General features: G+C 39.9%; 1 protein-coding gene across 5 annotated transcripts in view; it reads left to right on the top strand.

Annotated features, from left to right (window-relative positions):
- LOC125638031 (uncharacterized) overlaps window positions 1–17,590 on the top strand; it is a 165,248-nt gene that overhangs the window by 45,114 nt on the left and 102,544 nt on the right. For 3 of the 5 annotated variants that reach the window (XR_007357137.2, XR_007357136.2, XM_075129290.1), the window contains exon 1: window positions 15,602–15,791. The exons of the other annotated variants lie outside the window; for them this stretch is intronic. The gene's annotated coding sequence lies outside the window, so the exon portion shown is untranslated. Of the gene's footprint in view, window positions 1–15,601; window positions 15,792–17,590 lie in introns of those variants that run through there. 5 annotated transcript variants of the gene reach the window in all.

The following is a 17,590-nucleotide window of genomic DNA, read 5'->3' as shown; positions in this document are numbered from 1 at the left end:
ACTATGTGCCTCTTGGTGACTCCTGCTCTACCCATATGCACTGAGTGGAAATACTGGATAATCCCTTTAAAACTATCAATGCACAAATCTGAAAGTAAATGTATGCTAAAAGAAAAGGAGTACTTGTGGCACCTTAGAGACTAACAAATTTATTTGAGCATAAGCTTTCATGAGCTACAGCTCATTTCATCGGATGCACCTCATGAAAGCTTATGCTCAAATAAATTTGTTAGTCTCTAAGGTGCCACAAGTACTCCTTTTCTTTCTGTGAATACAGACTAACACGGCTGCTACTCTGAAATGTATGCTAAGGAAGTGAAGTAGTTGAGTCAGAGAAGGGGAATTGACAAGTGGAATATAGATGGGGTGGTAAATGGCTTGACTGCTTATTTTTTTGCTTATTATGGTAAACTTTGGTATGATCTTCAGTCTAGCAACCATAATGAAAAATTAACAACATATCTGTGTGGGAATTTCCTACCATTTTAATAAGCCTGTATCAATGTCGATGTAGATTCACATGAATATCAGTTAATGCTGATATGTATTATCCCCTGCCTGTCCCCTTGCAAAATTCCAATATATCTCAGGACAAACTCTATAGCCTCATTTCCAAACCTTCAGTTCTCTCCCATGTCTGACCCTGATATCTACCATGTGCCTAGACTGTCCTCATGCATCCCCTGCTCCCCTCAGCTGTGCCCTGTTCCAGGGATTGTCCTCATGCATCCCCTGTTCTCCTCAACCCCACTCACACACACACCACCACCACTGTGTCCTAAGAAGGGTGTTTCCAATGAGTTAATGCACCCAAGAGCTGAGGCAGCAGCATTCAAGGAGCCAAACATCTCTTCAATGAAGCATAGACACCTGAAGGTCTTGGAATTGCTGCCTCACCTTACTGGGGAGCTAAGGCAGCTTCAGAGAAGGCTGCCTTCAAGTACTAATGCCTCAGTGCAGTATCTGTAGGTGCTGCATCACTCAAGCCAACCCCAACAGCAATTGCCATATTCTCCCTGCCCTCCACACACACAAACCTCCCCCCCCCCCATTCTTCCCCTTTTTAGGCCATTGCACATCCCTGAAAAATGCTTTCCCTACCCAAGGCCCCATCTTACATCACCATATCCATCCCAATAATTGCTCGGTCTGTCTGCTCCCCTCAGCTCTATTCCTACTTCCCTGCTTGCCCCTCACCATGCCATCCAATAATCTCTCCCATAGCTGCCCTAGCCTGGCTTCATGGTTCACTAGGGTCAAGAAAGCTTAATGTAGCTGCAGCAGCAGTTTCTTCCTTCTTCAGTGCCTGGTATGGTGCAGGCATGGACAGCCAATGAGCAATTCTCGACTTTTATTCCATATTCACTACCTACTGGATTTCAAGTTCGTCACAACTGGTATAATGAGTGGCAGATATATCAGAGACCAAGATGGTCTTTGACTTGAGCTGACCACAAGAGATGAAGGAGCTATCCAGTGAGGTAATTTGGTGGTGTTCAATGAATGCTGGTATGATTTATAGCTATCAATAAGCTTCTTCTGCTCTCTGACTACTACCACTGCACTGTTGCACCTGAGTCATAGAATCATAGAATCATAGAATATCAGGGTTGGAAGGGACCCCAGAAGGTCATCTAGTCCAACCCCCTGCTCGAAGCAGGACCAATTCCCAGTTAAATCATCCCAGCCAGGGCTTTGTCAAGCCTGACCTTAAAAACCTCTAAGGAAGGAGATTCTACCACCTCCCTAGGTAACGCATTCCAGTGTTTCATCACCCTCTTAGTGAAAAAGTTTTTCCTAATATCCAATCTAAACCTCCCCCACTGCAACTTGAGACCATTACTCCTCGTTCTGTCATCTGCTACCATTGAGAACAGTCTAGAGCCATCCTCTTTGGAACCCCCTTTCAGGTAGTTGAAAGCAGCTATCAAATCCCCCCTCATTCTTCTCTTCTGCAGGCTAAACAATCCCAGCTCCCTCAGCCTCTCCTCATAAGTCATGTGTTCCAGACCCCTAATCATTTTTGTTGCCCTTCGCTGGACTCTCTCCAATTTATCCACATCCTTCTTGAAGTGTGGGGCCCAAAACTGGACACAGTACTCCAGATGAGGCCTCACCAATGTCGAATAGAGGGGAACGATCACGTCCCTCGATCTGCTCGCTATGCCCCTACTTATACATCCCAAAATGCCATTGGCCTTCTTGGCAACAAGGGCACACTGCTGACTCATATCCAGCTTCTCGTCCACTGTCACCCCTAGGTCCTTTTCCGCAGAACTGCTGCCTAGCCATTCGGTCCCTAGTCTGTAGCTGTGCATTGGGTTCTTCCGTCCTAAGTGCAGGACCCTGCACTTATCCTTATTGAACCTCATCAGATTTCTTTTGGCCCAATCCTCCAATTTGTCTAGGTCTTTCTGTATCCTATCCCTCCCCTCCACGTATCTACCACTCCTCCCAGTTTAGTATCATCCGCAAATTTGCTGAGAGTGCAATCCACACCATCCTCCAGATCATTTATGAAGATATTGAACAAAACCGGCCCCAGGACCGACCCTTGGGGTATTCCACTTGATACCGGCTGCCAACTAGATATGGAGCCATTGATCACTACCCGTTGAGCCCGACAATCTAGCCAGCTTTCTACCCACCTTGTAGTGCATTCATCCAGCCCATACTTCCTTAACTTGCTGACAAGAATACTGTGGGAGACCGTGTCAAAAGTTTTGCTAAAGTCAAGAAACAATACATCCACTGTTTTCCCTTCATCCACAGAACCAGTAATCTCATCATAAAAGGCGATTAGATTAGTCAGGCATGACCTTCCCTTGGTGAATCCATGCTGGCTGTTCCTGATCACTTTCCTCTCATGCAAGTGCTTCAGGATTGATTGTTTGAGGACCTGCTCCATGATTTTTCCAGGGACTGAAGTGAGGCTGACTGGCCTGTAGTTCCCAGGATCCTCCTTCTTCCCTTTTTTAAAGATTGGCACTACATTAGCCTTTTTCCAGTCATCCGGGACTTCCCCGGTTCGCCACGAGTTTTCAAAGATAATGGCCAATGGCTCTGCAATCACAGCCGCCAATTCCTTCAGCACTCTTGGATGCAACTCGTCCGGCCCCATGGACTTGTGCATGTCCAGCTTTTCTAAATAGCCCCTAACCACCTCTATCTCCACAGAGGGCTGGCCATCTCTTCCCCATTTTGTGATGCCCAGCGTAGCAGTCTGGGAGCTGCAGACAGGCCCAGGACGGTATAGGATATATAGATTGAATTCAGCTCTCAAACCTAGGGGTGACTCCAAGGCCACATTAGCACTGCTCTGTGAAGAAACGTGCACCACTGCTATCTACGCTATACCTGTTCTATGGAAAAAGAGAGTATTTATGTCTCCAAGGTTGTTAATCCAAGAACTAAAATTAATTTGTTCTAATGAGATAGGATTAATGTCTTTATCATAAATAACATTTTCTATAATCCCTGTTTTAAGGTCCTACATGCCTAATGTAAATCATTCCTACAAACAAGTGCCAAATTTATGTGGAATGAAGTCTGTAATGGGGGACTTTTGAAAGTCATGCATGGAGTTCTCTTTACATTCAAGTTTTACATTATTGCAGTTATTTTTGCAGCCAGAATCTTGTCTATCTGATGGAAATCCACAACTAATGTCTCCCTCTAAACATGTTTTCTCTCCCTGGGGGAAAGTGATCCATAAAATACTTGTCAATGTTACACCAATAAAACCCTAAGCTACTGTCCAAAATTTATGAGAAGAGGCCAAAGAATCAAACTAGAGTCATTAGGATTGTAGCTCTTTATCATATTTACTCATGAACACCATGAAATTAAAGAGAATGACAAAAAACATAAGAGGCAGACATATCTTAACAGAAATCAGGTATATCTTTTTACTATAGGTCATTCTCCATTTAGATATTTTTACTGCACAGAGTGGTCACTTATTTTGTTGCTCTTTTGACTGTTAGAATGACAGTTGACATTTGGTTGCCAGTTTGCTGACATTAGACATGGTTTCCCATTTAACAATGTGGTACATGAAGGTAATCATCTTCCACCCCAGAGAAAGTAGCCTCTAAACCAAAGACTTGCATAAACATTATTCAAAAGTTATCAGGAACCAGCTGATCAACTGCCTTGGTGCTGCGAACACTGTTCCTTGGTAATGGTGTACTCAGTCGCAGAGTGCTGTGAACTGGCATGGACAAGAAGCTAGCATAGACAACTTGGATATGCAGCTGAAACACACCATGAGAATCATCATGGGAACTTTAAAACCAAAGCCTCTACTGTAGCAAACTTTGAATGTCCAGTTATCCACTGAGCTGTATCCACAGAATAAGAACTTAAAGACACTGAAGACTACCCAGAACTTCCCATCTGACAGGTTATGGATAACCGACCCCTACAATCCCCAAAATCATGACAACCACTATGGACCACATGTGACCACCTCATGTGTCTGGATCCGACCAGGGAATGGCAAAAGGTCTGGACCTCATCTACCATTCCAGACAAGCACATTACTACTGACCCAACAAGCCAGCCTCCCAGTTTCAACCTGCCACACAGACTTTGGACCACATTGAACTGCATCTGAACAAACCATGGATGATGCAGCTACTTGATGCAAAAGTGGAAAATCAAAGACTCCCTTTCATGCGACTGTGGTGAGAATGATCAAACACATCATAACACATTGCCCGAAATATAGGTGAATTGGATGGTATGAACAGTGTTACAGAGGAGGCCTTGAAATGGCTTATGGACCTACAACTGCATCTATAGAATGTTCTATGCAGATACCATATGAGAGAGAGAGAGAGAGAGAGAGAGAGAGAGAGAGAGACTGCACAGAGTTCACTTGAGTTTCTAAACAGGCTCCTAGTTATAGACTGACTCCAGAGGATTCAGAGAAATTTAATGATTCTAATATTGCCTACAGGCATGCCATTACAAACTTTAATCTTCTCAGATATCACAAACTAAGCTATGTTTGGCCTGATACTTGTATGACAGATTCTCAAGGAAAACTTAGAATGCTCCCGCAGGAGGTGGAAACAGCATTCCATCAAGGTGCTTCAAGGAACAGTGTGCCACTAGAGTAGCCATCCCTGAAGTAAAACAAGGAGTTAATCTCAGGTTTTGACCATTTATACTTATTAGCTATTCTTTTTTCCAAAAGTAAGGGTTCTAGTCCTGGTGTCCGAGTCAAATTCCTGCCTACGTAACTTCATTTGGTCTACCTTAAGTCCCTCATGATTTCAAATGGACATGGGATTCTTTGCTCCCTGTACTATAATGCCCTTAGTGTTGTTTTGCACTGTTAGCTTCCATGTTTCACTGTAAAATCCCTAATTTTTGTTTATATATTTTGTTAAGTACTTTGGCTTTGCAACAAGATATGATATTGTTATAGTTTATTTAACGATTATTATTCAGCCTGTTCAGTCATTTTCACTAAGCAAAACAACAAAACAAAACCCTTTATGTATGTCACTAAATGCACAGTGCTTTGTTGAAAACAGCTCACATTTGTTTTGTCACACACAACACAATTGTCTATAATTACGTGCAAATTACTGTAAAATTCTGAAGCATGTGGCTTAATGTACTTGCTGTCAGAATTGTTTTGCTTTTAAACATCTGAGCCAAATGATTCTATGTATAACAAACCGTTTCAGCAAAAGCAGGAAACAGAGTATGAGAGAATTTTATTTAACAAAGTATTTTAAAATAAAAAAAGTTTTTATCTTGCTTGTTAAAGTAAAGTGAGAAGTTTTCTATTAACTAGGCTGGGAAGCCTTAGGGGATCGCTGAAAGCTTTTTAATTGCATATTTAAGTAGAAATGTGCTAGAGAGCTGGTGTTTAGCTTTACTGAAGCTCATGGGTCCTGACAAAATGTCTGCTTCTAACTCATTTTGTCTCTTTAGAAAATTTTCCTAAAAATTGGATTGAATGGAATAAGCTTTAATTTTATCATTGTTCACTTTAGTGGCATTATATCTATTTTAAAGGAAAATGAAAATGTCATGACATCTTAAAAGTATTGACTTTCAAGTAAAAATAAAAATGCTAAAACAGCAATCTTCAAAGTGTCGAACAATTTACTGTTTGTCTGAGTTGCTCACTGGGTGGAGGACGATTACAGAATGATGGAAAAGGAGGATTAGGTTTGGCTGCTACTGGTACACCATTTACAAAAGCTGCAGCTACCTAGCAAGCATTGGCTGAAAGTAGTGGAAAATACATGCATACATTTTTATTTCATATTCTGGGTAAAACAATGCTGACAACTCTGCACACTGTTGTCTGGAAACACTGTATTTGCTCTATAGGCAGAAAAAAAATGTGACAAATACATTATTTCTTCCACCGGTGCTCAGCTGTCCCATTTGTACCAAAAAGTTATTGGACAGAAGTTTGCTGGAAATGTAGGTTGCTTCAGCAGCACCAGCTTTCCCTGAGGTTATTTAATTGACATAGAAGGGCAGCCCCAACTAAAACTGACAACGTTTTGAATCTCGGCTTTGCTGGTATGAATGCGCATTGCTTCTGGATGGATAAAAATGCTTCAGAAACAAGAATAAAATGGGAAAATAAACAGATTTTAAAATAATACAAAATGATTTGTTATTGAAAAATAAAATCTTTTACGGGAAAAAAAGGAGAATCTATTCTATTGTTTTCTGAAACAGGCCAGATTTTTGCAATGTCTAACATATATGCAAATTTATTTATCGAAATTCCCATATTCATGTACTAAAAAGGGCATATATACACACAAAAAGTACTGAAAATATGTAAGCAGTCTGGTAGTACAGCTAATTAAAATGTACATACAAATAAATACCTGCTTACACCCAAAAGAAAACTCCAGTGAATTGGCAGAGTAGCTCAAAGACCACAAGAATATTTTCTTTCAATGTCAATTCCCTCACAAATTACCTCCTCGACTCCAATTTTCAATTTACTCTTTCTGAAAGTCAATTAAAAGAAGGTGACAAGCTGACTCCAAAAGAATCATATATCCTCTAATAAACGAGTCCACTTCAGACTTGGTTATGGCAAGATCTATTCTCATTAATTACCTACAAAGATAATGAAGAAAATAATCAAACAATCAGTTGGTAATGACCTAGAAGATAATAAATAAGGTGATAAGTAACAGTCAATATGGATTTGTCAGAATAAATCAAGTCAAACCAACCTAATAACCTTCTTTGACAGGGTAACAAGCCTTGTGGATGGGGGAAGCAGTAGTTGTGATATAGCTTGACTTTAGCAAGGCTTTTGTTACTTCTCACATGACCTTCCCATAAATAAAATAAAGAATTATAGCCTAGATGAACTGATAATTGTTTTGGAAAACCATACTCAGAGAGTTGCTATCACAGAGTTACTCACAGTCAAGCTGGAAGGGCATGTTGATTAGGATCCTGCAGGGATCTGTCCTGACTCTGGTTCTATTCAATTGCTTCATAAATGTTTTGGATAATGAAATAGAGAGCACACTTATAAAGTTTGCAGACAGTACCACTCTGGAAGGCGTTGCAAGTGTTTTAGAGGACAGGATTACAAATCAAAATGATCTTGACAAACTGGAGAAATGGTCTGAAATAAGGAGGATAAAATTCAATAAGGACAAATGCAAAATACTACACTTAGGAAGGAATAATTAATTGACCAAACACAAAATGGGAAATTAATGCCTCAAAAGGAGTACTGCAGAAAAGGATCTGGGGGCTTATGGCGGATCACAAACTAAATATGACTCAACTATGTAGTACTGTTGCAAAAAAAGTGAACTTCATTCTGGGATGTATTAGCAGCAGTGTTGTAAGCAAGACACAAGAAGTATTTCTTCTGTTCTGCTCAGCATTGATAAGGCCTTGGTTTGAGTACTGTGTCTACTTCTGAGCACCACACCTTAGGAAAGATGTGAACAAATTGGAGAAAGTCCAGAGGAGAGCAACAGAAATTATTAAAGATCTAGAAAACATGGCCTCTGAGGAAAGATTGGAAAAACAAACAAACACCTGGGTTTGTTTAGTTTGGAGGAGAGAAGACTGAGGTGGGACATAACAGTCTTTGAGTCTGTAAAAGGTTGCTATAAAGAGGAGGGTGATAAATTATTCTCCTTAACGACTAAGGACAGGACAAGAAATAATGGGCATAAATTTCAGCAAGGGAAATTTAGATTAGACATTAGGAAAAACTTCCTTACTGTAAGGGTAGTTAAGCACTGGGACAAATTTACCGAGGGAGGTTGTGGAATCTCTGTCATTGGAGGTTTTTAAGAAAAGGTTAGATAAACTCCTGTAAGGGATTGTCTATATAATACTTAGTCCTGCCTCAGTCCAGGGAACTGGACTACATTTCTATGATTCTATGATATCCTCAGGTCAGCATCCTTGTGGATACTATTATATATCAGCAGTGTTCTGTGCTGTTGATCATAAAGTATGCAGAATTAATTGCAGGACTGATAGAGGTGTACTGATGTACTTTAAGGTGGCTTCATTCACTCCTTTTGGTAAGAACTCAAAGGGTTATGGTGAGAAGAGTCATTATTCTTCCACTCTGAGGTCTCTCCCATTTGGTATTTTACATGGTTCAGTCCTATCATTTTTCTTCTATGTACATACGAAACACAGTAAGGGAAATTGTGAGGTGTAATGGGCTCAGTATTCTACTGATGCTCAGTTCTGTGTTTCCATATGAAACACAAACTGGGCTGACCCACTGTTAACCCGGTGCCTGGCAGAGATTGAGTCTTGAGGGAAGGCTAGCTGGTTTAGGATCTATCCTAATAAAACAGAAATTATGCTGACTGGAAAGAAAAACTCTTTGAAGAAGTGGTTGTTGGCTGTGAGGGCACCTCCTGCTAAGGGTATCTGCCAATGGATTGTAAAGGTTATTCACAGTCCCGGGGTCTTCCTGGAATCATTGTTGATCTTGAGTTCCCAGAGAGCCATAGTGACTGGAAAAAAATGGTATCTTCAGTTGTCCAAGAGGCTGTGCTCTTCTCAAATGTACTCTTGTCCACTGTTCTTCCCACCGTTTCCCCTCAATGCTAGGCTGCTACAACACTGTCTATATAACACAATCTATTTATTATTTATTTATTTATTTATTTGCATATACAGTGCCATGCATTATAGACAGGAGCTGTAAGAAGATAAAGACCCAGATTCTCTGATCCTTCTGAGTGGCATTTGGAGAAGAGAGGACAATAGAGTGTATTTATTGTATCTTTGTGTTCCTCCAGTCATTGGACCACCCAGTGGCTCTAATGCAAGTACAACTGCCAGCATTCCCCAAGGAACCAATCCAGCACCCAGGGATCAGCCAGGTGCAGCAATATCCATGCCATACACCCTTCTTTTCTGGCTATGTCCCCTATACAAGGTTGTGAGAGAGGTGAAAAGTCTCTGCAGTAGTCCTTTGTCACCTAGAGTGTCACCCTATTTAGGGGTAACCTTGAGTCGTAAGGGGGGAGCTGGATGCTTTTCACCACTAGAGAAGACAAAGAATCAGGCTGAAGGTCTTTGTCTCAAATAGTTCACAATCCAGATAGGTGCTATGAATTTTGTAGGGTGAGATATAATTAAAAGCAATATGATCAAATGATGAAATTTTGCTCACGACATCTTAGTGCTACACTTTTAAAAATAGCTTTAGTAACCTAATTAGTTGACAGTTCTCGGCACTGAGGTCTAGCATGTACAGGCTATTGTAAGAAGTACCTTTCATGGAGAAGGAGAGGGTGAAGGCCTGATATATTGAATCAGGGACTCAGAGAGCCCCTGGTGTTCCAGTTGTATGGGTATTGAGTGGTGATATTCAAATTCACCAGCCAGGGATGGAAAAAAAACATCCAAGCTACAGATGTCTTCTGATCCTTTTCTTCAGGACTTGCTTTATTTCCAAAACAAAAACTCAAAACCAGAACAAATCAGATCAAACTAGTGGATACAAGCCACCCACATCTTTTTCTGCTTCAGGCCCTCCTAAACTTAATTAATTTGCTTAACTAAGTCAAGGTAAAAGTGATGACAGGGCAGTTTTAGTTTTCAAATGAGCAGGTTGAGTTACAGACTATGGGGGAACCTGGCTACTATGGAGAGACCAACACTAGGGCATCCTTGACTCTGGATCTCCACTCTCTCCTGCCTCTGTCTAAGAGGCAGGAAACCTTATAACTGGCTTCTTGTTGGTAACATGCTTGGTTCTAGTCATGTGTATGGAACTACAGATTCCAGGTTTAAAAAGGTGTACTGGAATGTATGCAAGTGTCCCAAGGATCAGTGGCCTGTTACAATGTGGCTCAGATACAAGAATGGGTGAAAGATGCAAAGAGGATATTTATTTATTAAGCTTGGGTGGAATTAAATGGGGGATAAGAGAAGGAAAAAGATGACAACAGCAGAGAGGTAGGAAGAACCTAGATTGTACAGGTGACAAGGAGACCAGGGCAAGGAGCTGAAATCTGATGTGGAAGGTGAGGGGAAAACTGTGAAGTGATCTGAAGAAGGGGTACACACAGTGAAATTATCAGAACAAAAAAACCCCAAACAAACAATCCTCCCCCCAACCCACATTATATCTATGTGGCCTGCTGTGCTATGATTCTCATTGCAATTCTGGTTATAACTGAAGGTACTGGCTATAATCCAAAAATCTCCTAAATGGTATACTTGTCTATTCAATCCTTTTTGTAAACCACCAGTACACATGCATTCAGCAGGAATGGTTAGGTTGCCAGTCTTTTCAGGGTGGAACTAAAAGGAGCCAGGAGCAGGGCTTTCTCACCAGTGGGAACTTCCTCTGAAAATCTGTGTGAGCCTGATCCACAGCTAAGGATCAGGCCCACTGTTCTAGTACTGTAGAAACATTCTAACTTATTGTTGAGAGTTTAGATATTATATTACTAATGGCTTGTAAAACTGCAACAAAGACCAAGAAGATGCAGAGGATTTTGGTTGAACTGCATCTTCTATGCTTTTTCAGTGCCTTCACTGTCTTTTTATCCTGTAATACAGTAATGAGATTTGCACAGAGCCATTTGTTCTTGATGCATCCTGTGTCTTTGACAGTCAGGAGAACTTGTTTATATCTTTATTTCTGGAGCTGCCCTAAGAATTGTGCATATAGTTTTTGCTTGTTTTATTTATAACCACTCTTGACCCTTCTATAATACTTCAGTGAAGAAACTGGTGTCTGGACCTGTCAAGGTTCCTTCCCCACTCTGAACTCTAGGGTACAGATGTGGGGACCTGCATGAAAACCCCCCTAAGCTTATTTTTACCAGCTTAGGTTAAAACTTCCCCAAGGTACAAACTATTTTTTTTTCTTTTGTCTCTGGACTTTATTGCTGCCACTACCAAGCATCTAACAAATATAACAGGGAAAGAGCCCACTTGGAAACGTCTTTTCCCCCAAAATCCCCCCAAACCCTACACCCCCTTTCCTGGGGAAGGCTTGATAAAAATCCTCACCAATTTGCATAGGTGAACACAGACCCAAACCTTGGATCTTAAGAACAAGGAAAAAGCAATCAAGTTCCTAAAAGAAGAATTTTAATTAAAGAAAAAGTAAAAGAATCACCTCTGTAAAATCAGGATGGTAAATACCTTATAGGGTAATCAGATTCAAAACATAGAGAATCCCCCTGGGCAAAACCTTAAGTTACAAAAAAGACACAAAAACAAGAATATACATTCCACTGAGCACAACTTATTTTATCAGCCATTTAAACAAAACAGAATCTAACGCATATCTAACTAGATTGCTTATTAACCCTTTACAGGAGTTCTGACCTGCATTCCTGCTCTGGTCCCAGCAAAAGACAACACAGACAGAGAGAACCCTATGTTTCCCCCCCCCCCAGCTTTTGAAAGTATCTTGTTCCCTCATTGGTCATTTTGGTCAGGTGCCAGCAAGGTTGTCTTAGCTTCTTAACCCTTTACTGGTGAAAGGGTTTTTTCTCTGGCCAGGAGGGATTTAAAGGTGTTTACCCTTCCCTTTGTATTTATGACAGGGCCCATCTACATATTTATGGATTTTCAAATACTAAATTTCAGGCAAAAATTTCTGTGATGGCTGTGGAGCTGCTTTCTAATAATTTATAAATACTTAATGTTAACCTTGTTATTGGGTTGTTTACTGTATAACTATAATGTGTTAAATATTGGGGTGTTTGCTGTTTGAATAAGTTGGTTTAGTTTAATAATGGAAATGTAAGGAAAACAAGAAGAATGATTCAAGGTAAGCCACCCCCAGTAAACACTTCAATTTTTCAAGAGACAATGCCTAAGATATTAGCTGTGAAAATCCGACCTCCATGCTCTAGCCAAGTTACTAAACTTGTTTTGCTACATGGGGCCAATGCTGTGAGCCAGGAGATCAAACAGACTATAAACGTTTAAATGTCTCTCTCTGTTAAGGGAGAGCTGTTCAGGCAGACACCCAGGGCCTGCTGAAGTGTGCAAAGTAGCTAGGTCACCATCACATGATGCTCAGGCTTTAAGTAAGATTGACGTATGTAGACTTGTTTATTGTTTTAAAATCCTTTTTCTCTTATGATATGCTTGATTTCCTACTATTAAGATTAGACAATACTTTGGTTTAAGAAGGCTGTCTTGTCACTGTATTAACTTGTCACTGACTCCTAGATGTGGATTCTGTGAAAGTTATTCTCCCTACCTTCCCAGACTTTTTCTTTTGTTTTATAAGATTACACATACATGTATATGACAGTGATAATGATCTTACATTCATGTAGATCTTCTTCCTGAACAATGCCAAAGTTCTTTACAAGCAGATATGCAAACACCACACAGGATCACTTTAGCCACTAGCAAAATACAGCCCTCTCTTCAGTAAAATGTGGTTACTGTTTACAACACACTATCAATATGTCACATGTATTTAGGATAGGAAATGAAGAATGAATCCTTATGCAAATGAAACTGCATGGGGAGAAGGCTCAATTCTGGAGGGTGCTGAGAGTCCTCAACTCTCACTGACTTCCCTGGGGATTGAGGACACTCAGCACCTTGAAGGAGCAAGCCAAAAGTAATTTCAGTTGTCAGTTGTTGGTTACATATGTGTTCTCTCAATGTGCTGTGCTGGCTCTGCGCAGATAGCTTATCCAGAAAACCTCGACAGAACTGCCCCAAAACACCACACACTTGATTCAGTAGTGTAGGCACTCAGCCAGATTTATTGTCAATGAAACATGATAATAGAACCCCATGGACTCTACAGGGATACTAAGACATATATGCCCACTACAATGGACCAGCTCAGTGAGTGGCTGGTCTTCCTGCTCCACCCTTGGCCAGACAAAGACACCCATTCTGTGAGCCCTCTTTTATACACTGATACAAACAAGTTATGTATTGCCCCTCTGACATGGTTAGTTACCAGCTTTTACCTTGTACATGTTGGGTCAATGAAAACATCTCTATCCATACCTTGTCATACTGACCTTATCTTTAGGAGGGATCTGTTTGTCCCTGTATCATCTTCAGGGAGTGTACACCATATCTTGGTAGCGGGGTGTTCTGGCACAATCCTTCTGAAATGTGTTTATGCAAGCATCCAGTGCCTAGCACGTCTTAGGAGTGTTTGTGTTTTTGCAACACTAGCCACGTTCTTGACAAGTTCATGTCCTGGACAGTGAACCTGAAAGAAGGCATGTTTTGTAATAGGGCCTGGCTTTTGCTGATAGCCTGTCTCTTGCTAACTTTGCTTTATATAAGCAGGGCCTGACTTTAGTTCAGGCCTTAGGCCTCACACCAGGCTCCTTGTACCATGTCTCATGTCTCAGGCTTTCTCTTTCTACTACAATTTCCTAACCTTAAAATTGTCCTTCAGGAGGCAGAAGATTTACTTTTGTAGTGCAAAAGTGTGCTTGGTGCTTAATAGACAGCATAAAGAAAAAGTCCTAGCAGTGAAGATTTTACAATCCAGTTACAAATAGCTTTGAAGGCTGCATCTTCTGTGCAAGTCCCAAAGAGTAAAGGTCGGGGCACACTAGGAAAGATTCAGAAAAAAATAAAATATGGCAGCACACAGGGTAAAATCGTGAGTTTATTTTAGAAAACATGGAAACCTCTCTACCTGGCTGGAAAAGAAAAATGCAATGGGAGAGGAGAGAGATACAGGGTCTGATCAAAGATTTGTGGAAATAAATCAGAATCTCTCCATTGACTTTTCTGGGCTTTGGAACAGGCCTATAGTTACCTTTTTGCTTAGATCCTAACCTAATAATTTGCTCTTTGTTTTACTCCCTCAACCCCTCCAGTTCCACATTTACTAACAGACCACTTTAGCACTACCTGCTTGATCAATATTTTCCTTGACAGTTGGAAAAATAAGACTAGCACAACTCAGCATATTAGGTTCCATACTCTCTCTGATCTCTACATTAAAAAATAGACCAAGGAAAAACACAACTGATATTCACCTATCAGTTAGGTGAATGCTAAATGCTCAAGACCCAGCTCCTACATTCCTGATTTTGTCTTAAATAGCTTTATACTGATGATACACTAAGAATATTTAATGCTTGTAAAACTGGTTGAAGTTTTTCCTTTATTCTAAAGAGCTTAAACAGCTCCAAGATATTACTCTTGTTCAAATTTTTTCATCCTAAATGTTCTTTCTATGGCTTTATGTTAATTACAATCTAATATTGTTACCAAAAGCACAAGGTAGCTTAGAGATTAAAAAAAAAGATTCAAACAAATGGTCCTGCCCACTTCATTTGTTTATTTTTAAAGACAGAATCTCTCACTTCTGGAAGAAGGGCTGTGATCTCTATAGGGCCCTATCCTGAAAGTTTCTGCACATGTCCTCAACTCCAATTAACTTCGGTGTGAGTGGAGGACAGTCTGCTATTGAAAGCCATCTGTCACTTGCAGTTGCTATTGCCAAATTATTTAGGAAAAAAGAGATTTTATCTTAATCTGGATACAGCTTAGATCAAAACATTCTGGATAGTGGGAGAAGTGTCTGATTCCATTTTCCCCCTCTGAATCCATATGATAAGTTTAAATAGGCTAAGGGTAGGTCTATAGTGTAATTTCCAGCTCCTGTGTAGACAGACCCTTAGTCTAGCTGTCAGGTTTCTCGCAGATACAATCCTGACAGCAGAGTTCTGTACAAAGATTATATGTGACTACATTGTATGATCAATAATTTTTGGGTGAGCTGGAGAAATAAATAGAAGTAGAGGGTGGAACACAAAACTGAAGATTAATGGCAAAATATTTTCCAGCTATGTTTGAATTATCTTTCCATTAAATACTGCATTAACTTGACTAAAGAGCATCCCTCGGGTTTAATTTCAGGTTTAAGCCAGGAGAGGTATTTTATAATATCACCCCACTAAACTTATGACACTAACCTTGTGTTTGGCTAAACCTCTAAAAATTAAAACCTTACATTAATCAGAGCTTTATGTTTTACATTAGGAAGGAAATAATAGAAAAATATCGGTATCAAAAGCTTTGAATATTTTACTGTTCTACCAGGCAGTGCTCATGTGCTCACAATGATGATAAGGAATTATCGGTCGCTAAGCAGTAGGAAAGAGATTCTCAGACTAGAAGACCTTTCCTACAGGAGAGATTTAGCTTCATTATTTTTGAAATATGACCTTCCCAGCAGCATTTCTAATTATACTTCCAAATTAGAACAAATATACTCTCAAAACCAGACTCATCGGCATTGGCTGTACTACCCCCATCATACAGAAAAAGTGAGTATACCTTATAATATAATACTACAGAAAACTGTACATTGTAGAGAAATACAGATATTACTGAATCCTAAAAATAAATGTTATGCTACTCTGTTAGAAAGTAACACTGGCTATTAAATGCAGATTGATTATAGTGTTAGACCTGAAAATAAGATGTAAAATCTGTTAGCAATCCCAGTTCAGTAACACACAGGATATTTTTGCTCTTCTCCCCATTTCCATGTGTCAATACAATAGCAGCAAAGTGAAAATATCCATATTGTTCACAAGTTACCAAATATATGAAGCTCTCTGTTGTCAGATTCCTTTGGGTGAAAGGGGGAAATTGGCCTATACAACTGTACATTGTGTGGTACAGGGTTGGATCCTGCAACAAATAGCATTTGAGATCTAGAGTCCATAGAAAGAGGGGGTCTGGACTGAGCAGTGAGTCAGAAACAGAGCAGCGTGTGTGGCAGATCGTTAGTGAACCACCTTCATCCTCCAGTGGAAGCTCAAGGACTCAGTGTCAGGAGGAAGACAATTCATCCCTAGGGGGTTGGAATGTGAAATCTATCCTGCATAACTGAAATGATGGAAAATCCTGAAGTGAGAGGTTGAAAATTATTGTGAGGAGGAGGGTAAAATCTCCAAGCCCCATTTATCCCATATGTTTTGTGGTATAACTAAGGTCTAAACTTTTTTAATGGGTGAGAACAGCTGAGAAATTTTGTTCACATGGGTAGAGAATTGGGCAGAGATTCAGGATTGCTGGGTTCACTTCCTCGCTGTGTCTCTGATTTTTTTGTGTGAAGTTGGGCAAGTCATTTGGCTTCTGTGGGTTTTCCTATCCAGAAAATGACTGAAACAGTACTGGTTTTATCTACCTCACATGGATGTGAAATAATGTATCTAAAATGCTTTGAGATCAGCAAACAAAAGTGCAATTTTTTTAATGTTGCACAATTAGGATGCATGATATGCATGACTAAATGGCTAAAATTTTCAAATGTGCCTAAGTCTCTTGGTACACAGGATCCTATACATCCAAGTGACTTCATAAAAATGGAACATTGGCTCCTAAACCACTTAGGCAATTTTGGAAAAAAAAATCCTTCACTATCTAAAACTGTGCATCTAGTAATATAAGTCATAGTGTCAGTAACATAGATATATTTGTTATACACTTTCATTCTAAGCAGCTCTTTATCAGAGCTTATAATTTCCAAAATAAATCCCAAAACCTTTCAACTAAATTTTCCCATGCTTATTTTCAACCTAAAGGTGAATTTTTGGAAAGTTCAGTAAAATGTACATTTGCCACTTTGGTGTTATCTGAGCATGACAGTTTGTTTTTACACTTTCAAAAATTATTATGATGCCTTTTTCCCCCTCCTCAGATAGCCAGTTTCATTTTAAATATTCAAACTCGATATATACTGTATGTAGTCATCAATAAGGAATGAATGTTTTGAAAGATTTTTAAAAAATAGCAGAGAAATAAAAAAGTTATAATTAAGTGTTGTCATAAATATAAAGGAAAGGGTAAACACCTTTAAATCCCTCCTGGCCAGAGGAAAAACCCTTTCACCTGTAAAAGGTTAAGAAGCTAAGATAACCTCGCTGGCACCTGACCAAAATGACCAATGAGGGAACAAGATACTTTCAAAGCTGGAGGGGGTGAGCGGGGGAAACAAAGGGTTCTCTCTGTGTGTTGCTTTGGCCAGGACCAGAGCAGGAATGCAGGTCAGAACTCCTGTAAAAGGTTAATAAGCAATCTCGTTAGATATGCGTTAGATTCTGTTTTGTTTAAATGG

This window comes from Caretta caretta, chromosome 1 (genome assembly GCF_965140235.1).
Source record: "Caretta caretta isolate rCarCar2 chromosome 1, rCarCar1.hap1, whole genome shotgun sequence".
Classification (NCBI taxonomy): Eukaryota; Metazoa; Chordata; order Testudines; family Cheloniidae; genus Caretta; species Caretta caretta.
Note: the sequence above shows the minus strand (reverse complement) of the source record. Positions and strands in the feature narration are given on the sequence as shown.